Below are 26,656 nucleotides of genomic sequence, written 5' to 3'. Positions count from 1 at the left end.
AGGTGTGTGTGCAGGACAGGAGTCGAGCAGAGAGAGCTGCTTTTGCATGAAACGGGAGTAAAGTAGTGAACTTAGAGGAGAGAAACAAAGTAAAGTATCGATCATAAACCACTACCAACGTCCTGATCGATATCTGCATCGATCTGCCCACCCTTGTCTCCTGGATCGTAGCTGAGATCAGCGTGAACCACGTGGGTCTCTGCTCCCTGATCTGTTTCCTGTGTTTGGAAAGAGTTGCAGCTTCATCGCGGAGTTTCTCTCGGTTTGTGGGCTCATCTAAAGGTAAGCACCGAGCTAACTTTACTGTGAGTTCAGTTCATGTTGAGTTTAGCTCCTGAATGAGGTCTTCTGCTGCTCTCCTCGGTGTCTGTTCACAGTTTATTGTGAACACGTTGAGAGAAGAGTGAGAGAGTGTTTGGAGAAAAACACCAACTAATCATTAGCTCAGCATGCTGGGAGAAGTTGGAGCAGAAAAGTCTTTTCATTGTCCCTGCAGCTGTTTTTCTGCCTGCACCAAACCTCTACAGCCTCGTTTCTATTTGTATGGACTCAAATGTCGTCATAAATATTTTGTATTTGGGTTTGTTTTGTTTTTTTTGTTTTTTTTTGTTTTTTTGTGTCCCGTTTGGATCTTTAGCCATCAGAATTGTTGTCTGAAGGCCAAGAAAGATGCCAAGCGGATTTATTTTACCAAGTGGATCATCATGGCCTTGCCATATTGGTCCATTTGATTGACCTTTATTATAATTATGAATTTATTTTATTTTCAGTTGCCACAAACGGGACAGACACGACTGGGGGACAGGACAGGGAGAGAGAATGAAAGAAAGAGAGGGAGAGAAAGAAAACCAAAGGGGAGAAGAGACGGTGAGAAGGGGGAGAAGAAAGAAAGAAAAACAAACAAAAAAAACAAAACACCTGGGTCACCTGTAACACCTGGGTCACCTGTATGGAGAAAAAAAACAGAAGAGAAAGCAAACAACAAAGAGCAACATAATAAAAAAAACCACCATCACAATAAACTAGCTAGCAGTAGATATCAGTAGATACTAAATAATAAACGATATTGTGCAGCACGCAAGATAGACAGTGCACAGTGTGCTTTGAGGCAGCAGCCAAGAAAGCTGTAGTCCGCGTCTGTGAATACCCGTGTGTACACTTGTGTGCATACCTGTGTGGATCAGCATGCTTGCATTCCAAAGGTTTCTCCATGTAACGATCTGCTAGGGAGTGTGGGGGGGCCACAGCCCCGTCCTCCAGGGTATGAAGCAGGCATGGAGGAGATCAAAACTCCAGACATCCAGAGGCCCCCAGAACACAAGAGACCAAGGAAGACCAACAGAGGGGCAGCCGCGCCACTGTCCCTGTAAGAGCTGAGGAGAGTCCCAGATGAGGGCTCACTCAGCAGCCGCGGAGCGAAAGCCAGGGGGAGTTGCAGTGACGCGCCCGTGAGCTCCGCCGGCAGCCAGCCGTGCCTGAGTGACTGAGCCCCAGGCCGAGAGGCCGGGGGCACCCCACCTCCGAAGTGGCCCGAGCGAGCCCCAGGCTCCAGGCCCCGATAAGCGGCCGCCAAGGAGTGAGCCGGTGTGTACCCGGACGCCCACCCCCAGACACAAAGAACCACCAACGCACCGACACCTGAGGGAGTCCGCCACTGGCAGGGGAAGTGGTGGGTGGAGATAGGCCTCCAAACCTTGGAGGGCCTGAGATGTCCCCAGAGAGGTGGCGTCTGATACCCAACCTGACATATAGACACAGACATACAGGCACACACAGACACAAACATCCATCCCCACCCTCATGCTCTCCTATGCACTTACTCCACACTCAACCAACATGGAGACAGACATAAAGAGACGATCTACACACGGTCACACTCCCCAAGCGTACTCTACGAACCGGGTCTAGGTACCCTTGCCCCTGGAGGGGGGAACTGCACCCAGACCCAGGTGGTGTTATCCTTTTCCCTGCGGTGGGGAGAGGCAGACCGCCCCGACTCCGCAGCAGCAGGGAGGCCCCAAACTCCAGACCGCAGCTGGACGGCCAACTCCTCCTAGCCCCCCCGCTCCAGCAGGCTGCAGAGAACGGGGGTGAGAGAAGACTCCAAACCTCCCTCCACCCGCTCATTGTAGTGTTGATGCATGTGTGTTCTAAGGTGCAATTAAAACCCAGGAGGGCATGGAGCTACCTGCCAGAGAGCAGCAGGTAAGCGCATAGTCCCTCCTGTTAGCCCTCAATGTCTACGTGTATTCAAAATTGAGAGGTGGGCAACGACGCCAGGGGTGAAGTGTACACCCTGATGGTAATTTGGACTCTGTGTATCGTGCCCACCCCCAAGATCCTATATGTATGTGTAATGAGAGTGTGAGTAATGTGAATGTCTAAGTTGTGGGATAAAATTGAGGCAGAGGCAGCCAGAAGGGGACAGAGGGGGGGGGGGTAGCCTCCTCTGCACCCTGGTGACATACCCCTACTCCAAGGCCCTGCATGTGTGGGTGGTTGTGGTGGAGCGGGAAGAGGGAGGCAGCTGGAGATGGGGAGGGAAGGAAGGGAGGGGCAGGTGACCCCTCCCTGGGGCCAGCTCCCCCGCTGACCCCAGTAGGCACTCCCATACTCCGCGACCCGCCAGGAAAAGGGGGCCCAGGCCCATCCAGACCGGGGCCCAGCGCAGCAGCGCCCCCCGGCCCCACAGAGCCCAGGACAGTCCACCCAACCCCACCACAGAGAAAACTGCACCCACCCCACCATCCATTCATCTTCCAGACTACATGAGACAATAGACGCCCAGGCTGAGATCTTCCTCCACCTCTCCTGTATCTCCCCCTCCTGCAGAGAGTTCCTGAGGAGAGGAAAGCTCCTGCAAGATGTGACAATCTCCCCCACCAGTTGAAGAGCCCCCCAGGCGGCTCGACGCACCGGCGGCACCCTGCGCCAGGGATGGGCCCCCATGCACCCACCCGCCCACAACCCCTGCAACACACAAACCAGGACCCAAGGCCCCGAGGCCCGGCCAGGGCCCCAGCCCAGAGACGGAGCGCCCCCAGAACCTCACGCCCATCCCGGACCCACCCAGGGGCAGACAGGCTACCAGGTCAGTAACCCACGTCCGTCAGCACAGACCCTCCCCTAGCCCCGCTGCACGCAGCCGCGAGGAAACAGTCACCCGAGAGCCAAAAGAGCCCCCACCCGGACATGACCGCTACCCCGGGTTGAGCCCCCCAAGGAAGATGCCTCCGGGGAACCCCCCGACGCCCTAAGCCTGTCCCTACCCCCACACCAGTCACAACAGTGAAGGCGGGACCAAACTATGACCCCCCACCCCCACTAGGTGATGGAGCTGATCAAAGGAGCCCAGAGCAATTGATCTGATGTGGTGGTAGAGGCTGTATCAAGACTAATGTAATCTAATAGATAATTTCTATATTGGTTAGAATTAAGATTGTTTTTATTTTTCCAGTTCATGAGGACAGTTTTCTTGGCTATGCATAGGGCAGTGAAGATCATATGGGCTATATTCTTATCTGAAGTGACATTATCTAAGCTGCCCAACAAACACACTAAGGGGGAAGTTGGAATGTTACATTTCAGACACTTTGATAAGTCTTCACATATCTCGCGCCAAAACTTTTGCACTGGTGGACAGAACCAAAGAGCGTGGATGTAATTGTCTGGTGTATTGCCTTGACAGTGTGAGCAGTTGTTGAAAGATGTAAAGCCCATCTTGAACAGCCGATGACCTGTATAGTGCACTCTATGTAGTATTTTGTATTGTATTAATTGCAGACTGGGATTTTTAATTAATTTAAAGGTTTTTGAGCAAATCTGAGACCAGAAGTTTTGGTCTAAGCTGACTGATAAATCAGCTTCCCACTTTGCAATAGGAAGGGATATTGATTCATCTAATTTAGAAAGTGTTCTGTATATTTTAGATAATAATTTGGGGGATTTAAGAGTAAGAAAATGTGCCGCACTTAGTGGTGTTTGTAATTCAACTTGACTGAGGTTAAAAAATTTTTTTACTATGGATTTAATTTGTTGATATTCTAAAAATCTTGTCTTGTTGATCCCATATTGTGCAACTAGTCTGTCAAATGGAATAAATTCTGTTCCCTCTAATATATGTTCTAAGTATTTAATTCCTTTACAACGCCATTCTGGGAAATTAATCATATTATTGTTTTGTAATATGTCAGGGTTATTCCAGATAGGTGTACGTTTGCATGGGATTAATGAAGACTCCGTTATTTTTAGAAACTCCCACCATGCTGTCAGAGAGAAGCTGATGTTGATACTTTTAAAGCATTCATGTCTTTTGATGTTTGAGCTAATAAATGGTAGGTCTGAAATCTCTAGATCCTTGCATAGTGCCTGTTCAACATCTAGCCAGGGCTCATCTAAGAAGGTATGTTTTGACCATTCTGAGATGAACTGAAGCCTGTTGGCTAAGAAGTATTGGTGAAAATTAGGCAGATCTAATCCTCCTCTATCCTTGGTTCTTTGTAGCGTTTTTAAGCTAATACGCGGGGGTTTATCTTTCCAAAGGAATTTGGAAATATATGAATCCAGAGATCTGAACCAATCTTGTGATGGTTTGTTAGGGATCATCAAAAATAAGTAGTTTATTTTTGGCGAGATCATCATTTTTATCGCGGCGACCCTTCCCATGAGTGATATGGGTAAAGATTTCCATCTAGTCAGATCGCCTTCTACTTTCTTTAGAAGTGGGATGTGGTTTAATTTAGTTAAGTCTGAAAGCTTAGGAGAAACATTAATACCTAAATATTTAATATTTCCGGATTGCAGTGGGGCAGAGGAAGAATTATGGAAGGAGCAGTTAATGGGGAGAACTGTAGATTTTGGCCAGTTAATTGAATAATCTGAAACTCTTGAAAACCAGTTTATTAGAGTAATTACCTCAGAGAGGTTGGTTTGTGTGTTTTGCAGAAAAAGCAACACATCATCCGCATAGAGACAGGTTTTATGTTCTATGCTCTTACATTTTATGCCCTTAATTGTTGTAGCCTGTCTAAATGCTGCTGCTAGAGGTTCGATAAAAATTGCAAAAAGTGAAGGGGAGAGTAGGCATCCCTGTCTGGTGCCCCTCAGGAGACAGAAGCTGGAGGATGTCTGGTCATTTGTTCTGATACGAGCTGTTGGGGAATTGTATAATATTCTTATCCAGTTTATGAAAGAGTTTCCAAAACCAAATTTGTGTAAAGTTGCGAATAAAAATTTCCAGTTAACTCTATCAAATGCTTTTTCTGCATCTAGAGATAATATTATGGTTTCGATGTTTTTATCGTATGAGTAGTCTATTAAATTAAGTAATCTACGAGTGTTTGTTGAGGAGTGCCGACTTTTTATGAAACCAGTTTGGTCAGGATGAATTAAGAGGGGGGTTATTTTCTCTAATCTCTTTGAGAGAGCTTTGCAGATTATTTTAAGGTCTACATTTAACTCATTCACTGCCATTGACGTCTACAGCCGTCAATGGCAGTGCATGAGTCAATGGGTTTAACCCATTCACTGCCAATGGCTGGCAGTGAATGAGTTAAAAGAGAAATTGGACGATAACTTGAGGGAAATAAAGGGTCTTTGCCTGGTTTTAGCAGGAGACTAATGTTGGCAGAATTCATATTTGGTGGTAGTCTGCCATTTTCCTCGATTTCCTGCAACATGCCGTGGAATACTGGTGCCAGAATAGTCCAGAATTCTTTGTAGAATTCTGCAGGGAAGCCGTCTGGACCTGGAGCCTTATTATTGGGCATACTTATCAGGGCTTCCTGGAGTTCACTTGGCGTCAGTGGCGAATCTAGTTCCATTGCTTGACTGTCTAGTAATTTTGGAAGAGTTACGTTGTCAAGGAACAGATCAATTTCATTTTTAGATGGGTTTATTTGTGGTGAGTATAAAGTTTCATAGAAGTCCCTAAAAATGTTGTTTATTCTTCCAGGGTCATATATTGTATTCCCCGATAAATCTTTAGCAGCACATATAGTTGTTTTTTCTTTCTTTATTTTTAACTGGTTAGCTAGAAATCGACCTGATTTGTTACTGTGTTCAAAATTCTGCAAGCGAAGTCTTTGTATAAGGAATTGTGTTTTTTTATTAATAGCTTCATTTAATTCTAGTTTTGTCTTGCGTATTTTGTTCAATGTTTCCTGATCTTGGTTGCACGCGTAGGCTTCTTCTAGTGATTTGATGTTTTTTTCTAATTCCTGAATATTTTTGTTTTCTTCTTTCTTTTTGTGTGATGAGAAAGAAATTATTTTACCTCTCATTACAGCTTTCCCTGCTTCCCATAGAACAGCAGCAGATATTCCGGGAGTGTCATTAAAGTCTAAATATGAAGTCCATTCCTTTTTAAAATATTTAATAAAGTCTTCATCTTTAAGCAATGATGTATTAAATCTCCAGTTTTTTCTTGGCGTAGTGTTATTCTTGTACATTAGTGTTAATGATACAGGAGCATGATCGCTGACAGCTATAGGATGAATCTCAGTGTCTGAAATGTCACTCAGCAGTGAGCTGCTGACCAGAAAATAATCCAGACTAGAGTAAGAGTGATGAACATGCGAGAAAAAAGTATATTCCTTACTGTTGGGGTGAAGGGAGCGCCATGCATCACGAAGGCCAAAGTCGCTCATATACTGTTTGATTATATTTGTGGACTGCCAATTGCGCTGACTTCCTGTTGTGTTGAGCCTATCCATTTCTTCATTTAGTCCAAGGTTGAGGTCACCGCCAAGAATGAGTGTGCATTCGAGGTGTTCAGAGAGTGCACTAAAAAAACCGTGGAAGAATGAGGGTTCATCAACATTTGGACCATATATACTAACAATACATAGTTTTTTGTTCAATATTGATAGTTTAATAATTAGAAATCTACCCTCTGGATCTATAACTGTATCGAGTACTGTAAAATTAACATTTTTATATATTAAAATTGCTACTCCCTGTTGTCTAGAATTATAACAGGCTGCAAACACGTTAGGAAACTCAGGTGTTTTAAGTTCGTTTAAACCTGTGACAGGTCTGTGAGTTTCTTGTAATAAAACAACATCTGCCTGTAGTTTTTTAAGCTGGTTAAATATCTTTAACCTCTTTCCTCTGGTGCCAGCTCCATTTACATTCCATGTGACAAACCTCAGCATGCCCATAATTGTGTGTGTATTTCTAATGATGTACGCTGGGTGTTTCGTTTAAACGGGTGGAGAGAATATGGAAACATCCCTTGTTTGTAAATAGAAAGAGCGAGAGGAAGAAAAAAAGGTGTGGTGAGAGGCTCCATAAGTCTGACTATGTGTGTGAATATTCACTAATATGAACAAGCGTGGCTTGCTTATGTGTCCTGCAAGTCTGTGCGTGCTGTGAGGCTGTTGTGAATGTGCTGCCGTTGAGCGGATGTGTTTGCGTGATCGTGGTGTGAAAATATGGAGAAATAGAGGGTGTTGTTTGTAGGTTAGTGGGGAAGTAGGTGATCACAGCAGTGAAAGACAAGAGAAAGAAAGAAACCACATGAACTGTGAGCAACAACAACAAAAAAGAAACGAAACGGAAACATTCCAATTAAAGCAATGACGGAGGGTGACGGTGTTATATCTGCTATGACATCATATTGATATTACTAGGTTAAACCCATGTTAAAAGAGAAAGTGTGAATGAATAAGAAACGAGTGTAGCGGGTTCTTATCTGGAGTGCAGTCAATATAACCACGGTGTGATGCCGGGGTCGCGGTACAGCTGTCCGTCCACGTAGAGCCGGTCCACGGCGATGACAGCACGGGAGCCTTTCTGGATGAAGCTACGTCGAATTGGGAACAGGACCTTGCGTCGTTCCAGGATCTCTTTGGGGAACTGGTCGTTCACGCTGAAGTCCGTTCCTTTCAGCTCTCTGCCGCGACTCTTCACCTGTTCCTTCTGTTTGAATTGACTGAATTTGGCCACAATAGGCCGTGGTCTCCCGGTCCGCGACCTCACGCCCCCCAAGCGATGTACTCTATCGAAGTCGATGTTCTTTACGGTGTCCTCCGGCAGCTTCAGGTGGATTTTAATGAAGCTTTTCACCGTTGCCTCCGCGTCCTCTCCGGCAGATTCTGGAATACCAGAAAACACAAGATTATCTCTCATGCTACGGGCTTGTAGATCGATAACGGACTCTTTTATTTTTTTATTTTCAATGTTTAGCTGGGTCACGTTATCGGTGAGAGATTTGACCGACTCCCGTAGCGTGGTATTTTCAGCGGCAAGCGATTCCACCTGCTGCTGGCTGAATTCCAGGGATTCTCTCAGAGATTTAAATTCCCGGTGTAAAATCTCCACCAGGGACAGCTTCGCATCGAAACTGGACAATCGCTTGTCGATTGACTCCAGGATGTCTGCGTTGTCTTTGCCGGCAGGCGATGTTGTACCGGGGGAGTCTGCCGGGCGACATCTCTTCGATGACGGCGTCTCAATTTTGGCCAGGGAGGATGCACTCTGGGCCTTCTGCATTACTAAATCTTGAAAACAGCGGTCGATGTAATCTTGGAGAGCGTCTAAACTCTCCCCGTTGTCCTCCAGGGTGTTAGAGATGATAAAACAGATGTTGTTAGTTATATGACAATTGATTAGTATATTTGGTAATACTGAAGCTTGGAAAACCTTTGTTAAACTCTATGCTGCCATTTGCTTTTTTTCCGCCAATTCTCCGGCGTCTGACGTCACCTACAACATGGGTCGCTTACCTTACTCGTCACTTACCCTGCTCCGTCCTCCTTACCCTCTGCTCCGTCCTCCTTACCCCCCTATATTTTGTACTTGTAAATCAAATGCGTATTTGTGCATTGAGTTTTGCAACTTTGCAAATAAGCATTAAGACTATATGTATTTAAATCCTAACAGTATCTGTAACCAGATATTAACAGAAAAATTTGTAACACTTGTAAATATTTTTTACACACATAGACAAATTCTCATCTGTAGATGCACAAAAATAAAATGTTCATTGATTAACAAGTACAAAATATTTATGACTGTTGGGTCTGTGTTCCCACAGGCCCCGCTAGTTTAGAGACTTATTCCTCATGAAGAGCGAAATCAAGACAGAACATCTGTCTCCCATCCCCCCGTTGGTTACAAACACAAGGCAGTGTGTGTGTGTGTGTGTGTGTGTGTGTGTGTGTGTGTGTGTGTGTGTGTGTGTGTGTGTGTGTGTGTGTGTGTGTGTGTGTGTGACCTCACCAAAAGGATCATAAAAGCAGGAAGCAACATCAGACAGAATCTTCACAAGGGATTTGCTCATGATAAAACACTACAGCCTCTTCCCAGAACCTCGAGAGGCTGGGGAGGGGGACATAGGAATGTCTTGATCCTATAGTTTGAACCAAGACTTTACAAATTTAAGAAGCACAATGACAACATTCAACAATTTGACTTAACAATGACCACAATTTGAGCCTCGATATTTCAAGTGATAACAGGAAAGTGTGTGTGTGTTCTTGATTTTACTACCTGGTGGGATCCACTTTAAAGTTGTCCATAAAATTTAAATGATTAATTTTACAAAAATGAAAGCAATATATCACTAGAAGCCAGTTCCACAGCAGAGGGGCCTGAAAGCTGAAGGCTCAGCTTTCTGTTGTGCTTCTAAATACTGTAGGAACTGCAAGTAAGCCTGCAGTGTGAGAGCAAAGTGCTCTAATGGGATAGTGTGATGCTATGAGATCTTTAAGCTATGATGGGGCCTGATCAGTCAAGACTCCGTCCTCTGTTCTTGTTTCACTATGATGTTACAAAGATCTGTTTTGTGTCCCAGCTGATCAGCAGGAGGAGAAGAGTCTGACGGAGCACCAGACGAACATTTTCAACCATTCGGACTCAGCTCAGCCGCTACAGTGGACAGAAATGTCATCAAGACAAAAGGTGAAGAACCTATCACTTTTATTGAAACTGTACACTTCATCAGCGGATGCTTGTTTGTCAAGATTGAAAAGGATTCAAGAAGAAGTTTGTCATTTCGTATGGTATTACCCAGGCTGAAATGAAAGTGTTTCTCACCAGCATCTACAGTGCAATAATCAATACAACTAAAAAGAAAAATGGTTTAACAAACAGTAAAAAGGCAGTAATAAATCACAACAATAAAAAGGGGTAAATAACATAAAATCTTAATTCATAAACAAACTCCAGTCCAAATAGTCACACTCATACAGGTAGCATCAGCCCTTTCACAGAAGGGGATAATTAAATTAAGTAGTGTGTGTATCTGGGGAGTATATTGTATGCTGTGTGTGTGTGTGTGTGGATAGGAGGCATCAGAGTATAGCTGTGCTAATAGCTGAATGTATGGTTATTGGGTGCAGTCCTGCTTTTCTGAGTCTCCCAAGGGAGTGCAGACACTTTTGTGCTTTTTTTGATAACTGCTGTTGTATTAATGAAGAAGGACGGTTCATCAGCAAGGTGCACACCCAGGAACTTAACACTGCTGACCCTCTCCACAGCAGCACCCTCTATGGTGAAGTCTGTGTGGTGATCTCTGCCAGACTTCCTGAAATCGATCACCATCTCTTTTGTTTTGTCCACATTGTTGGTGAGATTACGGGATCTACACCACACTTCAAGCTGCTCCACATCTATTCTATAAGTGGTCGTTGTCAGTGATGAGACCAACCACAGTTGTTGTCTGCAAATTTCAACAATATGATTAGCACTGAGTCTGGCTTACAGTAATGTGTGAGCAGACTGAACAGCAACGGGCTCAGGACACCCCCCAGAGGAAAGTCTGTGCTCAACAAGATGGTCTTTGATGTGTGGCTGCCCACCTTGACTGTCTGTTGCCGCTTTTCAAGAAGCTGAAAACCCATTTGCAGGTTGCAGGGTCCACGCCTGATAGCATCAGCTTTTCCAACTGCTGCAGAATGATCGTGTTAAAAGCTGAGCTGAAGTCGATGAAAAGGACTCTGGCAGAGGGGTGTTCTTCCTCTCCAGGTGTGACAGCATAACATGGAGTGTGGTAGAGAGAGGTCATCTTCTGTAGATCGGTTGGTCCTGTATGCAAACTGAAGGGGATCCAGGTCTATTTGGAGACTGTTCACGATGTGCTTCAAGACCAGCCGCTCGAGGCATTTACTCACAATTGGTGTCCCTTGTCATTGGGGGAGGGGGCTTGTAGTACGTAATGTGTTGGAAGCCCTGCCAAAGCATCGTTCCTCACACTGTGTTGAGAAGCGCTCCACAGTCTGATATTGTTGTCAAGGGAGCAGACATTGGCCGGCAACTGTGTCCGTACGTCTGGCTTGTATTGGTTAGCAGCTAGCCTCGCATTAGCTCCTCTATGCTTAACCTGCTTCTGCATCCTATCACACCGCTTTCTGTGTTTCCTCCTGGGTGTTGCTCAGAAAGAAAAGAAAGAAAAAGAAAAGAAAAACAAACAAAACACCTGGATCACCTGTATGGAGAAAAAAAAATTGTGCAGCATGCAAGATAGACAGCGCACAATGTGCTTTGAGGCAGCAGGAAAGAAAGGTGTAGTCCGTGTCTGTGAACACCGGTGTGTACACCTGTGTGCATAGCTGTGTGGATCAGCATGCTTGTATTCCAAAGGTTTCTCCATGTAACGATCTGCTAGGAAGTGTGGGGAGCCATAGCGCCGTCCCCCAGGGTATGAAGCAGGTATGGAGGAGGTCCAGGCCCCAGATATCCAGAGGCCCCAGAGTACAAGGACCCAAGGAGGACCACCAAAAGGGGGGGAACCGTGCCACCCTCCTGGGAAGAGCTGAGTAGAGCCCCAAACGAGAGGTCACCCAGTAGCTACGGAGCAGAGGCCAGAGGGGGTTGCAGTGGCGTGCCCGCGGGCTCTGTCGGCAGCCAGCTGCGGCAGAGAGGACCGAGCTTCAGGCCCAGAGGGCAGAGGCCTGAGGGCATCCCATCCCCCGGAAGGAGTCCAGCCGGGCCACAGGCGCCAGGCCCCGCCAATCGGCCAACCAGGAGTGAGCCGGTACATACATGAGCGCCCAGCCCCAGACGACAAGGACCACCAACACACCAACGTCTGAGGGCATCAGCCACCGGCAGGGAGTGTGGTGAGGGGAGATAGGCCTCCATACTTAGGAGGGCCTGAGATGTACCCAGAGAGGTTGAGTCTAAGACCCAACCTGACATATAGACACAGACGAACAGGCGCACGCGGATACAAACGTGCATTCCTACCCCATGTGCACAACCAAATACTCGGCACTCACCCAACGTTTAGACAGACACAAATAGACACTGCACAGACAGTCACACTCCCCAAACATACTCTATATCACAGGTCCAGGTACCCCCGCCCCCAGAGGGGCAAGCCGCACCTAAACCCAGGAGATGTAACCCTTCTCTCTGGGGTGGAGGCAAGCGTACCACCTCCTTATCTGCAGTAGTAGGGAGGCCCCGCATCCCAGACCCCAATCTGACGGCCAGCACCTCCTCCCAGCGCCCCAGCCCTGACGTCTAACAGAACCGGGGTGAGTGAAGACCCAACACCTCCCTAAGCCCACTCATATGTAGTGTTGCTGTGTGCTGTTCTAAATTGCATTTAAAACACAGGAGAGCATGGTACTAGCTTCCTCTCAGAGAGCAGCACGGCTCTTCCCGAAAACCCTTAGTGTCTATATGCATTTAAAATTGAGGGTAGGGCAACAGCACCAGAGGTGGGTTGGAATACACAGACCATCCTTTGGATGCTATAAAACGTGCCCACCCCCAAGGCCCTATATGTATGTGTTATGTGAGAGTGTGAGTAATGTGGATGTCTAGGTTGCAGAATAAAATTGAGGCACAGGCGGCCAGAAGGGGACAGAGGGGGAGTGCCTCCCCTGCACCTTGGTGACATACCTGCACTCCAAGCCCTGTGCGTGTGGGTGTGGTAGAGCGGGAATAGGGAGGCAGCTTAGGATGGGGAGGGAAGAAAGGGAGGGGCAAGCGGCCCCTCCCTGGGGCCAGCTCCCCCGCTGAGCCCAGTAGGCACCCCCACACTCTGGAACCCACCAGGGCAAGGGGGCCCAGGCCCATCCGGACCCGGGCCCGCAGCAGCAGCACCGCCCAGCCCCACAGAGTCCGGGGCAGCCCACTCGACTCCATCCCAGAGAAAACTGCACCCACCCCATCATCCAGTCATCTCCCAAACTACACAAGACAATAGACACCCAGGTTGAGTTCATTCTCCACCTCTCTTATATCGCTCCCCCCACGTGCAGAGTGAGCTCCTGTAGAGAGGAGACCACCTGCAAAGATATAACAGCCTCCCCACCAGTTAGAGAGCCCCCTAGTTGGGCCGATGCACCAGAGGTCCCCTGCACTGGGGCTGAGCCCCCCTGCACCCACCCGCCCACAGCTCTGGCGACACAACAGCCAGGACCCAAGCCCCCAAGGCCCAGCAAGCACCCCAGACCGGGGGACGGAGCACCCCCAAGCCTCCACGCCCGTCCCGGACCCAGGCTACCAGACCAGTAACCAACGTCCGCCAGCACAGACCCTCCCCCATCTCTGCTGTACGCAGCCACAAGGGAAACACCATCTAAGAGCCCCCAGAGCCCCTAACCAGGTCATGGCCACACCGACTCAAGTCTAGGATCCCCGACCCCAAGCCTATTCCAGCAGGCAGGACCAACATCCCCACCCCTAGGTTTCAAGGAGCCCAAAGGATTGATCAAATGTGAGGCTGTTTCAAGACGACTGTGATCTATTAGATGGTTTTTATATTGGTTAGAATTAAGATTATTTTTATTTTTCCAGTTAATGAGGACCATTTTCTTGGCTATGCATAGGGCCGTAAAAACAACGTGGGCTGTGTTTATTTCTGCAGTGACCTCATCCAAGTTGCCCAGCAAGCATACTAATGGAGAGGCTGGAATGTTACATTTCAGACACTTTGATAAGTCTTCACATAACTCACGCCAAAACTTCTGAACTAGTGGACAGAACCAAAGAGCGTGGATGTAATTGTCCGGTGTATTTGCTGTGCAGTGTGAGCAGTTGTTGGAAGGCTTATAGCCCATCTTGAACATCCTATGACCAGTATAGCGCACTCTGTGTAATATTTTGTGTTGTATTAATTGGAAACTGGGATTTCTGATCCATTGAAAGGTTTTTAAGCATATCTGAGACCAAAGGTTTGGGTCTAAGCTGATCGATAAATCTGCTTCCCATTTTGCAGTAGGAAGGGATATTGATTCATCTACTTTAGAAAGTGTTTGTAAGTAAAGTTTTGTAATATGTCCGGATTGTTCCAGATAGGTGTACGTTTGCATGGGATTAATGAAGACTCTGTCATTTTTAGAAACTCCCACCATGCTGTCAGAGAAGAGCTGATGCTGACGCTTTTAAAGCATTCATGTCGTTTGATGTTTGAGCTGATAAATGGTAGGTCTGAAATTTCTAGGTTATTACATAGGGCCTGTTCTACATCTATCCAAGGTTCATCTAAGAGGGTGTGTTTAAACCATCTAGAGGTGAACTGAAGCCTGTTGGCTAAAAAATAGTGATTAAAGTTAGGCAGATCTAATCCTCCTTTATCCTTGGTCTTTTGCAGTGTTTTTAAGCTGATACGTGGGGGTTTATCTTTCCAAAGGAATTTAGAAATATACGAGTCTAGAGATCTGAACCAATCTTGTGATGGCTTATTTGGGATCATTGAAAATAAATAGTTTATTTTTGGCAAGACCATCATTGTTATAGCAGCGACCCTTCCCATGAGTGATATGGGTAAAGATTTCCATCTAGCCAGATCAACTTCTACTGTCTTTAACCCTTTAAAGCCGGTCGGAGTGGACACGCTCCATTTTGCGTAACTATTTTTAAATCCCGGTAGCTCTGCAACCAAGTAAGCTAGCGCAATAATTTTTTTTGCATATGAAACCGGAGGAATTGTACTTACATCTTATGCCATCAGCTTGTCCTAGGTCACAGTTTCCTTCCACATATAGCTTTGCAAAAACTGCATAAAAAGCGCTTGCAGCACCAAAAACAAAATATTTCAGAAACACGCTTTGCCGATCCGATGAGCTGTTCATAACACTTCCTACATCCATCAGCGTGAACTATCCCATGTCCGCCATGACCTGCCCGAAACCGGAAGTGACGTCATTTTGCGGAAATGTAGTTTTTTGCCATCAGGGCCTCATGAGCCTATACTGGTGTTTTTAAAAGTTATATTTGACTTTATGACTTTCTGTGTCATTTCTGGGATGCTTAGGACTCATATTGCACTGCTGGAAATAGTTTATTTTGATGCATATGCTGTTTTCTTTGCAAATTTGCATTATAATATTTATTTTCGTTTTTCCTACAGTATATGAAAATTGGTGTATTTCAAAAATAAAACTAAGAAGACACTCAAAATTAATTTCCTGTGGTGAGAAACTAGTTTGTGCAACTTTTTTGCATTTACAGTTTTGAGGGATATGCCTCTTAAATTTCTCTAACTAGAAATATATGTTAAAAAAACGATTTTCAATTTTTTTTGTAGTTTATTGTACTTTTTTGCAATTTATGTAATTACTATGCACTTAATGCATACATATTATTAAAATTTGGGCTATAATGGTTGTATTGATGTATAGCAACTTGAAATACTCCCAAAAATGGCACTACAGCATGTAAAACTATAATATAAGCTCTGGCGGACTTGGTTCTATGGTAGGTCTTCAAGGGTTAAAAGTGGGATGTGGTTTAATTTAGTTAATTCTGAAAGTTTAGGAGAGACATTAATACCTAAATATTTTATATTTCCAGATTGCAGTGGGGAAGGAGAAGAATTATGGAAGGAGCAATTAATCGGAAGGACTGTTGATTTTGACCAGTTAATTGAATAATCGGTTCACGGTTCCTTATTTGTCACATGCATAGTTATACAAGTATAACACACAGTGAAATGTAGCCTGACACGCTCCTCGACATGTGCAAAAAAATTGGGGGGGGGTGTAGAGGAAAAACATTATATATATATATGTAGTATATACATTGGGTGAATGTGCAGTAGTAGCAGCAAGCAGGTGAATTCTGTACATTAATATGAATAGACATCTGACTATTTTACAGGATAGACAATATAAACATATTTAAAATTAAAGGAATTGAAATGTACATTGTGCCTTGGTTTAGAGTGTCTGGAAGAGAGTCCTGTCTCAGTCAATTATAGATGATGTGAGAGGGCGGGTGTGTGTGTTTAGGGCACGGATGGCTTGGGGATAGAAGCTCCTCTTGAGTCTCTCTGTCCTTGCCCGGAAGATGCGGAACCTTCTATCAGATTGCAGAAGTTGGAACAGTTTGTTGCCAGGATGGGACGGGTCCTTCAGTATCTGCGCTGCTCTAGTCCGGCATCTCCTGGTGTAGGTGTCCTGAAGCAGGGGGAGAGCAATCCTGCAGCAGCGTTCTGCTGTACGGATCACTCTCTGGAGAGCTTTTTGGTCCTTCACACAGCTGTTCCCAAACCACGATGTCATGTTCTGTGTGAGGATGCTCTCCACAGCGCCTGTATAGAAAATCCTGAGGATCTTTGGAGAGACCCTGAACTTCCTCAGTTGTCGTAGGTGATACAGGCGCTGCCTAGCCTTTTTGGTCTGGACCTGAATGTGGGCAGCCCATGTCAGGTCTGAGGAGATGTGGACACCAAGATACTTGAAGGACTGCACCCTCTCCACTGGAGCTCCATTGATGATAATGGGCTTGTAGTCTCTGTGCTGACCCCTTCTGAAGTCCACCACCAGCTCCTTCGTCTTGCTGACGTTCAGCTGGAGGTGGTTGTCCTGGCACCACGATGCAAGATTCTTCACTTCATCCATGTAGGCCGTCTCATCGTTGTTGGAGATGGCACCCAACACCACTGTGTCGTCAGCAAACTTCACAATGGTGTTGGAGCCATGGGTGGCCACACAGTCTGAAGTGTAGAGGGAGTAGAGCAGTGGCGAGAGGACACATCCCTGAGGTGCTCCTGTGTTGATGGTGATGCTGTTGGAGAAGCACCTGCCCACCCTCACCACCTGAGTTCTGCCAGTGAGGAAGTCCAACACCCATGCACACAGACGGCTGTTAAGTCCCAGATCCCTCAGCTTTGTGAACAGTCTGCAGGGCACTATTGTGTTAAACGCTGAACTGTAATCAACAAACAGCATTCGCACATAGTTACCCTGTTTCTTGTCCACATGGCTGAGAGTGGTGTGTAGGACGTGGGCGATGACGGAGACACTTGAGAAAGAGTTTATCAATGCAATTACCCCAGAGAGATTGGTTTGTGAGTTTTGGAGAAAAAGTAACACATCATCCGCATAAAGGCTGATTTTATGTTCTACATTCTTACATTTTATGCCCTTAATTGTTGTAGCCTTTCTAATTCCTGCTGCTAGTGGCTCAATAAAAATTGCAAACAGTGAAGGGGAGAGTGGGCATCCCTGTCTGGTGCCCCTCAGGAGACAGAAGCTGGAGGATGTTTGTTTGGTCATTTGTTCTGACACAAGCTGTTGGGGAATTATATAATATTTTTAACCAGTTTTATAGCTTGAGGGAAATACAGGGTCTTTGCCTGGTTTTAGTAAGAGACTGATATTTGCAGAGTTCATATTTGGTGGTAGTCTACCATTTTCTTTGATTTCCTGCAACATCCTGTGAAAAACTGGTGCCAGAATCGCCCAGAATTCTTTGTAAAAATCTATTGGAAAGCCGTCTGGACCTGGAGCCTTATTATTGCGCATACTTATCAGAGCTTCCTGGAGTTCACCTGGCATCAGTGACGAATCCAGTGCCATTGCTTGGGTGTCTAATAATTTTGAAAGAGTTATGTTGTCGAGAAATTGATCGATTTCATTTTTAGATGGGTTTATTTGTGGTGTATATAAAGTTTCATAGAAATCCCTAAAAAATATGTTTATTTTTTTAAGATCATATATTGTATTCTCAGATAAATCTTTAACGGCACATATAGTTGTTTTTTCTTTATTGATTTTTAACTGGTTAGCAAGAAATTGTCCGGATTTGTTATCGTGTTCATAATTTTGCAGGCAAAGTCTTTGTACTAAGATTTTCGTCTTTTTATTAATAATTTCTTTTAATTCTAGTTTTGTTTTGCGTATTTTGTTTAATATTTCTTGATCTTGGTGTGACACATAGGCTTTTTCTAAGAATTTGATGTTTTTTGATGTTTTTTTTTTCTAGTTCCTGAATATTTTTGTTTTCTTCTTTCTTATGTGATGAGAAAGAAATTATTTTACCTCTCATCATGGCTTTCCCTGCTTCCCAGAGGACAGATGCTGATGTTCCAGGAATGTCATTAAAGCCTAAATATAGAGTCCATTTTTTTAAAAAGTATTTGATAAACTCTTCGTCTTAAAGATACAGGAGCATGATCGCTGACAGCTATAGGATGAATCTCAGTGTCTGAAATGTTACTCAGCAATGAGCTTGTGAAGAGAAAATTATTTAGAAGATAAAGAAACTCACAACTCAGATATCTATTTTTTACATGCGCATGGGCAGTCAACGGTCCGATCTGCTTTGCACTGATGTGCACAACAGATGAGACACAGAAAAAGCGCCCAGGGCATCCTGAACGTCCTTTATTTATACTTAAAGCAAGTCTCCACAGCAGTAGGAGTGTCATGTTTGGAACTCCTTAAAAGGAGAAAGAGAGGGGGAGCGCCAGTCTGTCCGTTTAAAACCGGATGTCACCACATTCCTTTTACACATATGGCTTCAATTTCTCTCTCCCTGTGTTGGCTCCAATTCACAACCTCTTCTTCCTTTAAATGAAGCTACAACTTAAGCATAATCACAAAATTAAAAATCTTTCATCAGAGCTACTGAACAGAAAATAATCCAGGCGAGGTTTTTTTTTTTTTTTTGTACTCGTTTTTATTCATTTTCAAATTAAACCGTAAGTCTTTTTTGTAGATGGAATCTTATTTAATGCAACCACAAACCCAAACTCAAAGGGGTCTGGTGATGCCAACCTGTATGGATTGTTGCTAAAACAGTATGCAGTCAGAAGGAAAACAAACGTCTTCTTTCAGCCAGTCAGAGCTGTGCTCGCTGTCCAAGCCTTTTTGTTTCAATCACAAAAACTGGGCCAATCCTGGGACAAAAATCAAACACTGCAAAAGCCAAAAAAGAAAAGGTTAAAAACTGTATTTGGTGACTAATCATGTTTGATTCACCCCCCAGGTTTGGGAGCGGTTCTGTGGGCCGTAATGTGAATATTTAAGAAATTGGACAATGTTTCTGTTCAGGCATGATGCAAGGTAGTGCTCCTCCAGTCTGCTTTGTAGGCCATTTTGGAAGCAGCAGTCAGGTGAACAGCAGATGTAATTCCATTTTTCAATCTCCAGGCCATCTTTGAAGAAAAGCATGAATGGTGTGATGCCGAAAAGCATGAATGATGTGATGCCGACTCCATGGTTAAGTCGGTGGCGCCGCACCGACTTAACCTTTTTAACCTTAAAAAAAGATGGCGCCGGTGCATGTGGCTTGCTGTCTATCACTGCCAGTGTTGTTTGTTTGTTTTGATTTTATTGACTATTGTAATAAATGCCAACTCTCTCTTGGTGTATGATCGCCTAACCCTACTGGATCTCCGACCTTCTGCCAAAGGCTGGGCAAAGTGGAACCAAGCTGGACATAAAACTTTGCCCCCGCTAATATCGGAGATCCCGGCTCACCTGTGCCGTGTTCCAGATCCACCACTCCGGCAAAAGTGCTGATGCCGGGGTCGAAGGGCTGGCTTCCTGGTGAAGCTGAAAGCTTCTTTAAGGTATTCTCTTAAGCCCTTATCCAGAAAACAAGGAGCGGTGCCAAACTTCTGTTTCTCTCGGCGATCGTTGGAACCTGTCTGTACCTGGCTGGTACCTGTCATCTGCCTGGATGGGATGTTCCAGTCCCGCCGGCGTGGTGTGAATCTGCAGAACCTGCGGCCTCTGTGTCGGGCTTCTAGGACGGTTAGCGACGGGGATCCGCCGCTTACCGCCAGGATTGGCCTGGTAAATGCTAGGTCCCTAGCGAACAAAACGTTTATCCTGAAGGATTTCTTCACATCCCGAGGACTGGATTTTCTCTGTGTGTGCAAGACGTGGCTGAGCGCTGGGGAGTGCAGCCTCTTCTCAGATCTTCTACCTGGCGATTGCTGTTATTCTAATTCCCCACGTATGTTGGGCCGAGGAGGAGGAATAGCTACGATCTTTAAAAGTCATTTTAAATGTAAGAAGCTATCAACCCCGTCGTTCACCAGCTTTGAACTGTCTGTTTGAGTTGGGCTGCTCTCACACAGTGTTGTGTGCGGTGGTTTATCGGCCTCCAAAATACAATAAGGACTTTGTGTTGACTTTGCTGACTTCTTGGCTGAATTCCTGCCAAAATATGATCGTGTTGGTATTGTTGGGGATTTTAATATTCACGACTGTTGTCCTGATATGCCCATGGCGAAGGGCTTTTTAAACCTTATTGATTCGTTTAATCTGGTGCAATGTGTGACAGGTCCCACACGTGAACGTGGACACACACTTGATCTTGTTTTACATCATAGCTTTTCTGTTTTTAACATAGATTTGTGATGCTGTGTTTTATGACCACAGTCCTGTGATGTTTGAAGTTCCTCTTGCCTGTGCCTCAGTTAAACCTCGCGCTGCTGCTCAGCACTGTCGTGTTTTTAACTCCTCCACTGCTGAACACTTTTCATCAAGTCTCTCCTTGTGCTCGTGACCTCTCAGTCTCTGTTTCCTCCTCTGCTGTCTTTGACAGGTTTGAGCATGTGACTCTTTCCGTTTTAAAGGAGACTGTTGGTCGTTTTAAGTCTGTAGGGTCTCCAAATGATGCTGTCCCTCCTCGACTTTTAAAACAGGTGTTACCTACAGTTGGTCCTTTGGTTCTTGAGCTGGTATACCATAGTCTGACTGTCGTCAGGTGTCGTCCCTAAAGATTTTAAACATGCAGTAGTCAAACCCCTGATTAAAAAACCTGCTCTTGATCCTACAGTTCTTGCAAATTACAGGCCTATCTCCAAACAACCTTTTCTTTCCAAAATTCTTGAAAAGGTAGTTTACAGCCAAATAATGGCCTTCCTGGAAAAGCAAAATGTGTTAGAGGTTTTCCAATCTGGTTTTAAAGCCTTTCATAGCACTGAATCAGCCCTTTTAAAAGTTTTTAATGACATATTTTTAGCGACTGATGCTGGGGACTGTGTTGTTCTTGTGCTTTTAGATTTGACAGCTGTGTTTGATACCGTGGATTATGCCATTTTATTCTCTCGTTTGGAGCACTGGGTGGGCATTAGGGGCACAGCACTGGAGTGGTTCAGGTCCTACTTGGCGGGGCGAACTTTTTTGTGTCAGCCTCGGTGACTATGTGTCGTCCTCCGCTCCCCTCTTGTGTGGTGTCCCACAGGGCTCAGTTCTAGGCCCCCTCCTCTTCTCTTTATATCTGCTTCCTCTTGGTTCTGTACTGAGAAAGCACGGCATTCCTTTCCACTTTTATGCTGATGACTGTCAGATCTATGTCCCTCTAAAGAAAAAAGGCAGATACCTCACACAGCCATTACTTCAGTGTCTCGATGACATTAGGGCTTGGATGTCTGTTAACTTTTTAAAATTCAATGATAAAAAGACAGAGGTGATGGTTTTTGGCAGCCCCACTGAGACCCCCAATGTGTATGTAAATTCCCTGGCACAGTATGTTAAGCCAACTGTCACAAACCTGGGGGTCAAAGTGGACTGTGAACTGAAGCTTGACAGTCAAATTAAGGCAGTGGTAAAATCTAGCTTCTTTCACCTCAGGCAGCTGGCAAAAATAAAGCCAATTCTTTCACGGCAGCACTTTGAGACAGTGATCCACGCCTTTGTTAGCACTCGGCTGGATTACTGTAATGCACTTTATATTGAGGTGAGCGCATCATATATTAGTCATCTACAGAGGGTGCAAAATGCCGCAGCTCGTCTTTTAACTGCCACTCGAAAGTTTGAGCACATTTCCCCTGTTGTAGCTTCACGTCACTGGCTGCCCATTTCTTTTAGGATTCATTTTAAAATTCTTTTATTTACTTTTAAAGCTCTCCATGGCCTAGCTCCATCTTATCTCTCTGAGCTGCTACAGCCTTATACACCCACCCGCTCTCTCAGGTCAGCTGATCAGCTGCTCCTGAAGATACCCAGGACTGGGCGTAAACTTAGAGGAGATCGTGCTTTTGCTGTAGCAGCTCCAAACTGTGGAACGAGCTTCCTTTAGAGATTAGACAGGCCACTTCTTTATCTGTTTTTAAGTCACTCTTGAAAACCCACCTCTTTACCCTGACCTTTGACACCACGTGAGATGTTGGTTTTTATTTTTATTTTAGTTGTTTTTAGGTGATTCGATGCTGTTTTATCTTGTTTTTGTTTTAATATAGGGCTGTTTTAATTTTATGTTTTATTTATTTATTTAGCTGCTTTCTGTTATTCTATTGTTTTAACTTATTTTCTGTACAGCACTTTGTTCCTGTGCTGGGTATATTAAAGTGCTTTATAAATAAAATTGGATTGGATTGGATGGGGCCAGGTAAGCGGCCAGAGACAGCTCCATAAGGAGTGGGTTAGCTAAGCCAGTTTTGTCGGTGCTGTCCAACGTCATGTACTGTTCATAGCTGGGTACAGTGATGCAGGTAGACAGAGGTTTGCCACATGATGCACTTAGCTCTCAGACAAAGTTTGGGAACATAGGAAGGCAGTTTTTTGATATTGCGGGGTCCAGTTGGAGGAAAAAGCCTGTGAACCGCGACAGCTTCTGAGCTGGCAGAGGAGAGGGCTAGTCCACCTGCAGCTTCTTAGCTACACAGTGAATCAGGGGCTGACTGCCGAAGCAGTGGCGGCACATTGGGGCTGTGCACACGTCATCACAGATAATCTGCCTTAAAGGCGTGAATAAAGGTTTCCTCAGCCAGGACACATGAGGGCATGATATCCCATACCACGTGTGTTGTACCGAGTGTATTGACTGAAAAGGAACTACTTCAGCCTTTGGTTTAAAACTACTGTTAATAGAGGAAATTTGAAGGTTGAGTTTGTTCCACGACTGCATTTCACTCACTGCCTCTGTTTGTATCTCTGTCACTGCAGGACCAACATGGAGCAAGAAGTCAGTGCTCTCAGGAGGCCGACAAACCTCACAGAAGAAAGGAAGAGAAAACATACAGTTGTGACTTGTGTGGAAAGTCTTTTCACTGTTCGGGAAACTTAGAAAGACACCAACTCATACACAGTGGAGTTAAAACGCACAGCTGTGAGTTGTGTGGAAAGTCTTTTAACCGTCCTGGAAACTTAAAAACTCACCAACTCGTCCACAGTGGAGTTAAAGCCTACAGCTGTGAGTTGTGTGGAAAGTCTTTTAACTGTCCTGGAAACTTAAAAAAACATCAACTCGTCCACAGTGGAGTTAAAGCGTACAGCTGTGAGTTGTGTGGAAAGTCTTTTAACCGTCCTGGAAACTTAAAAACTCACCAACTCGTCCACCGTGGAGTTAAACCATACAGCTGTGAGTTGTGTGGAAAGTCTTTTAACCGTCCTGGAAACTTAAAAACTCACCAACTCGTCCACAGTGGAGTTAAAGCGTACAGCTGTGACTTGTGTGGAAAGTCTTTTACCCACCCTGCAAGCTTAAAAACACACCAACTCGTCCACAGTGGAGTTAAAGCGTACAGCTGTCACATTTGTGGAAAAACTTTCCGCTGGCTAGTCAGCCGAAACAATCACCTACGCATTCACACCAAAAATAATGTTTACTGCTGTGATCAGTGTGGTAAAGCTTTTGTGATATACAAAAACTTACAACAGCACATGTTTACCCACACTGACGAGAGACCTTATAAATGTGACCTGTGTGAGAAGACTTTTAAATCTCCACATTACCTCAAATCACACCAAAAGATTCACAGCAGAAAGAAACTCTAAAAGTGCAGTTACTGTGAGGTATGTATTTTTCTTTTAACAGTTTTACAATTTTATATGAATGAAGTTTAATTTCAAAGCTTAAAAGTTTTAAAAGCTCCTCCCCTTTCTCTCTATCTAACATTCACACTCCAATGGATGCATCGGAGAGCAGGTTGGAGTCAGTATCTTGTGGGATGCAGAGTAGAGCATCCAGGGGTTTAATCACCAGTCTTCCCATTAAGTAGATTACCTACAAATGAAGACTCAATGTTGCCCAGTAAGCTGAGTGTTATAATGTAAACAGTAAGATATAATTGGACACTGGCACAGATACTCCTTATTTCAGGCGCCATTAAAAATAAAAATGTTGAAAGAATTCCCTGACTTCCACTGTCTTTGTGTCTTTGTTTAGAAGCAGAGCGACACAGATGGATCCAGTTCTCAACCCTGTCGTCACTGTGGTAGTGGAAAGAGTTTCTCTGTGACTTTTGTGGAAAAAACTTTCAATCATCAAGAGAACCTAAACAACATCAACTCAGACACACTGGAGACAAAACGAACTACTGCAAAGAATGTGGGAGAGGCTTCCCTAAACCAAGTGAATTAAACCAAAATTAACTCTGTCACATGGGGTCAAAAACCATCTCTCATTCACCACTGCGGATCATCTTAAAGTGCATGGAAGAATCCACACAGGAGAGAAACCATACAAATGCAGAAACTGGGAGAAAAGTGTCTCGCTGTCAGGAAGTCGTAACAAACATGAACGTACATACATGGAGGGGAAACTACAGCTGTGACCAGTGTGACAAATCAAAACATTTCACACCCATTGATTTTGAAAACCTTCAATATGAACTAAAGCCATCAACAGGATGTGAAACGACCACTGATGTGACTTTATATCCAAGAAAAAGATAAAAAGTCAAGCTGATCTGGGTCTGGGCTGTACTTTGGTGTATTACCACCTTAAACAGTTTGATCTTTTTGTGGTTTCATTGACTCAGTTATGTCAGATTTCCTCTCTGTCCTGGTCTGGATGCTCATCTGTAAAGAAGTAAAACTCGGATGGTTCAGTGGTCTCTAGCAGCTGATTAGTGAGCCAGCACTTCTGTGTATCATGCAGTTGTGCTTCTTTTCCTCTTGTGTCGACTCAGCTCAGTTACTTGGTTAGAGGGTTCCACATATACAAGAATCCTTCCTGGAATCGGTTTTTTGGTATGAGGTGTTCTTGGGAAGACGTCACACCACCACCACTGTGTCAGGCTGTTCCTGTGATCTTCTTTTAATGCCACGTGTAACGGGAATCTCTCGAAAAATTACAGCTCCAACTACAGCTGTTGTTAGATGTGAGATGAGCCTTTCTGTTGTTGAATCTCTCCCCCCATTGAATCTCTTATTGCTGAATCATGACCTCTGACCTTATCTAAGCTAAGTAAGGCCTGCAGGTCTTTAGATGATGATCTGGGTTCTTCAGTGACCTCCTGGATTAGTCATCGATGCACTCTTGCAGTATTTCTAGTCAGCCACTTGCTCCTGGGAGGCTTGAGTACTCTTCCATTTTTCCTGTAGTGTGGATAATGGCTCGTAGTTCGCTTGAGTCCCAAAGCCTTAGAAATGACTCTGTAACCTTTTCATACTGATGTCAGTGACTTTGTTTCTCTGTGTGAGGTCTTTCAGCCAGCTTCCATACATGGTCAGGTTGTTTTTCATACCTTTTTACCCTTAACAAATGAAACCATTTACAGACTATTTTCCACTGACCCAGGTAACCTTTGTCATATTTCTTTCCTTTTTGATCATCTGAAACATTCAAATGTTGAGTCCTTCAGGTGTAACCTTGACTGTTTTCCCAGTTGCAGCTTAAGCTAGGCTTAATCCTTCCTCTTTATACTACTGCTTAGCCACAACCAGCTGTGACAATGTTTATGGCTGGTTTGGTTAAAGTGCCAGTTTAGTAAATAGGAGAGGGCTCTCAATCCCACCAGTGCATAAAAACGTGAGTTCTCTGTCATTGCTCACTTTCTGTAAGAATGTCATGGCCCTGGGTCTTTTGACCCAGCGTTTTGTGTTTTCTATTATTGTGATGTATTTTGGTTCTGGTTTTCTCTTTCTTTGGGTTTTGGTTCTGTTCTTCCCCAGTTTAGTATTTAGGCTTTTCTGCCTGTGTATTCCTGTGTCAAGTCCGGATTTCTTAGTCTGTGTCTTTGCATGTGTGAGTTCCTGTTTTATTTTGTAGGTCTGTGTCTCTCGTCAGTATTTCTAGTTTCACTTCCCTTGTCCCGTTATGTCCAATTACTCCCAGCCGTGCCTCCGTCTGTTTCAGGTCTGTTTTTGTTTAGCTTTTCCCAGTTTAGGTTACTCCCTGCTCTGTTTTTTGTCACCCTCGCCTTTGTTTGTTATCTCACTGTCAATAAAGCTTCCTCACCTCAGTTGTGCTGCATCCTGGGTCCTTTAATAACTTACACCTGGCTCGCGTCGCGAACCCTGACAAAGAAAGCATGTTATCCTCAGGCAGAGCTGCAGATGATCAAGAATCCATAACTACTGGATGGTGGACGTTTCTCTAAGCAGACAGTCAGTTCTTGGGATGCCAGCTGGATGTAGTTTCACAACCTTTAACTTAATCTCTGTGTGTTTTTGACATCTTATGCTCTGGTTTAACTTTCAAACAACCTGATTAATGAAAGCACATCAAATAACTCCTGTTTGTCATCAGCGGTGGCTTTAGGATCATCCTCACCTGCTCATGGTTGCAGTTG

The 26,656-nt window shown here is 44.7% G+C and overlaps 1 pseudogene; it reads left to right on the top strand.

Moving 5' to 3' along the window:
• The first annotated feature begins 265 nt into the window (after window positions 1-265).
• On the top strand, window positions 266-24,828 carry LOC113029618 (zinc finger protein 239-like; annotated as a pseudogene).
• Window positions 24,829-26,656: the final 1,828 nt, after the last annotated feature.

This window comes from Astatotilapia calliptera, chromosome 9 (genome assembly GCF_900246225.1).
Source record: "Astatotilapia calliptera chromosome 9, fAstCal1.2, whole genome shotgun sequence".
Classification (NCBI taxonomy): domain Eukaryota; kingdom Metazoa; phylum Chordata; class Actinopteri; order Cichliformes; family Cichlidae; genus Astatotilapia; species Astatotilapia calliptera.
Note: the sequence above shows the minus strand (reverse complement) of the source record. Positions and strands in the feature narration are given on the sequence as shown.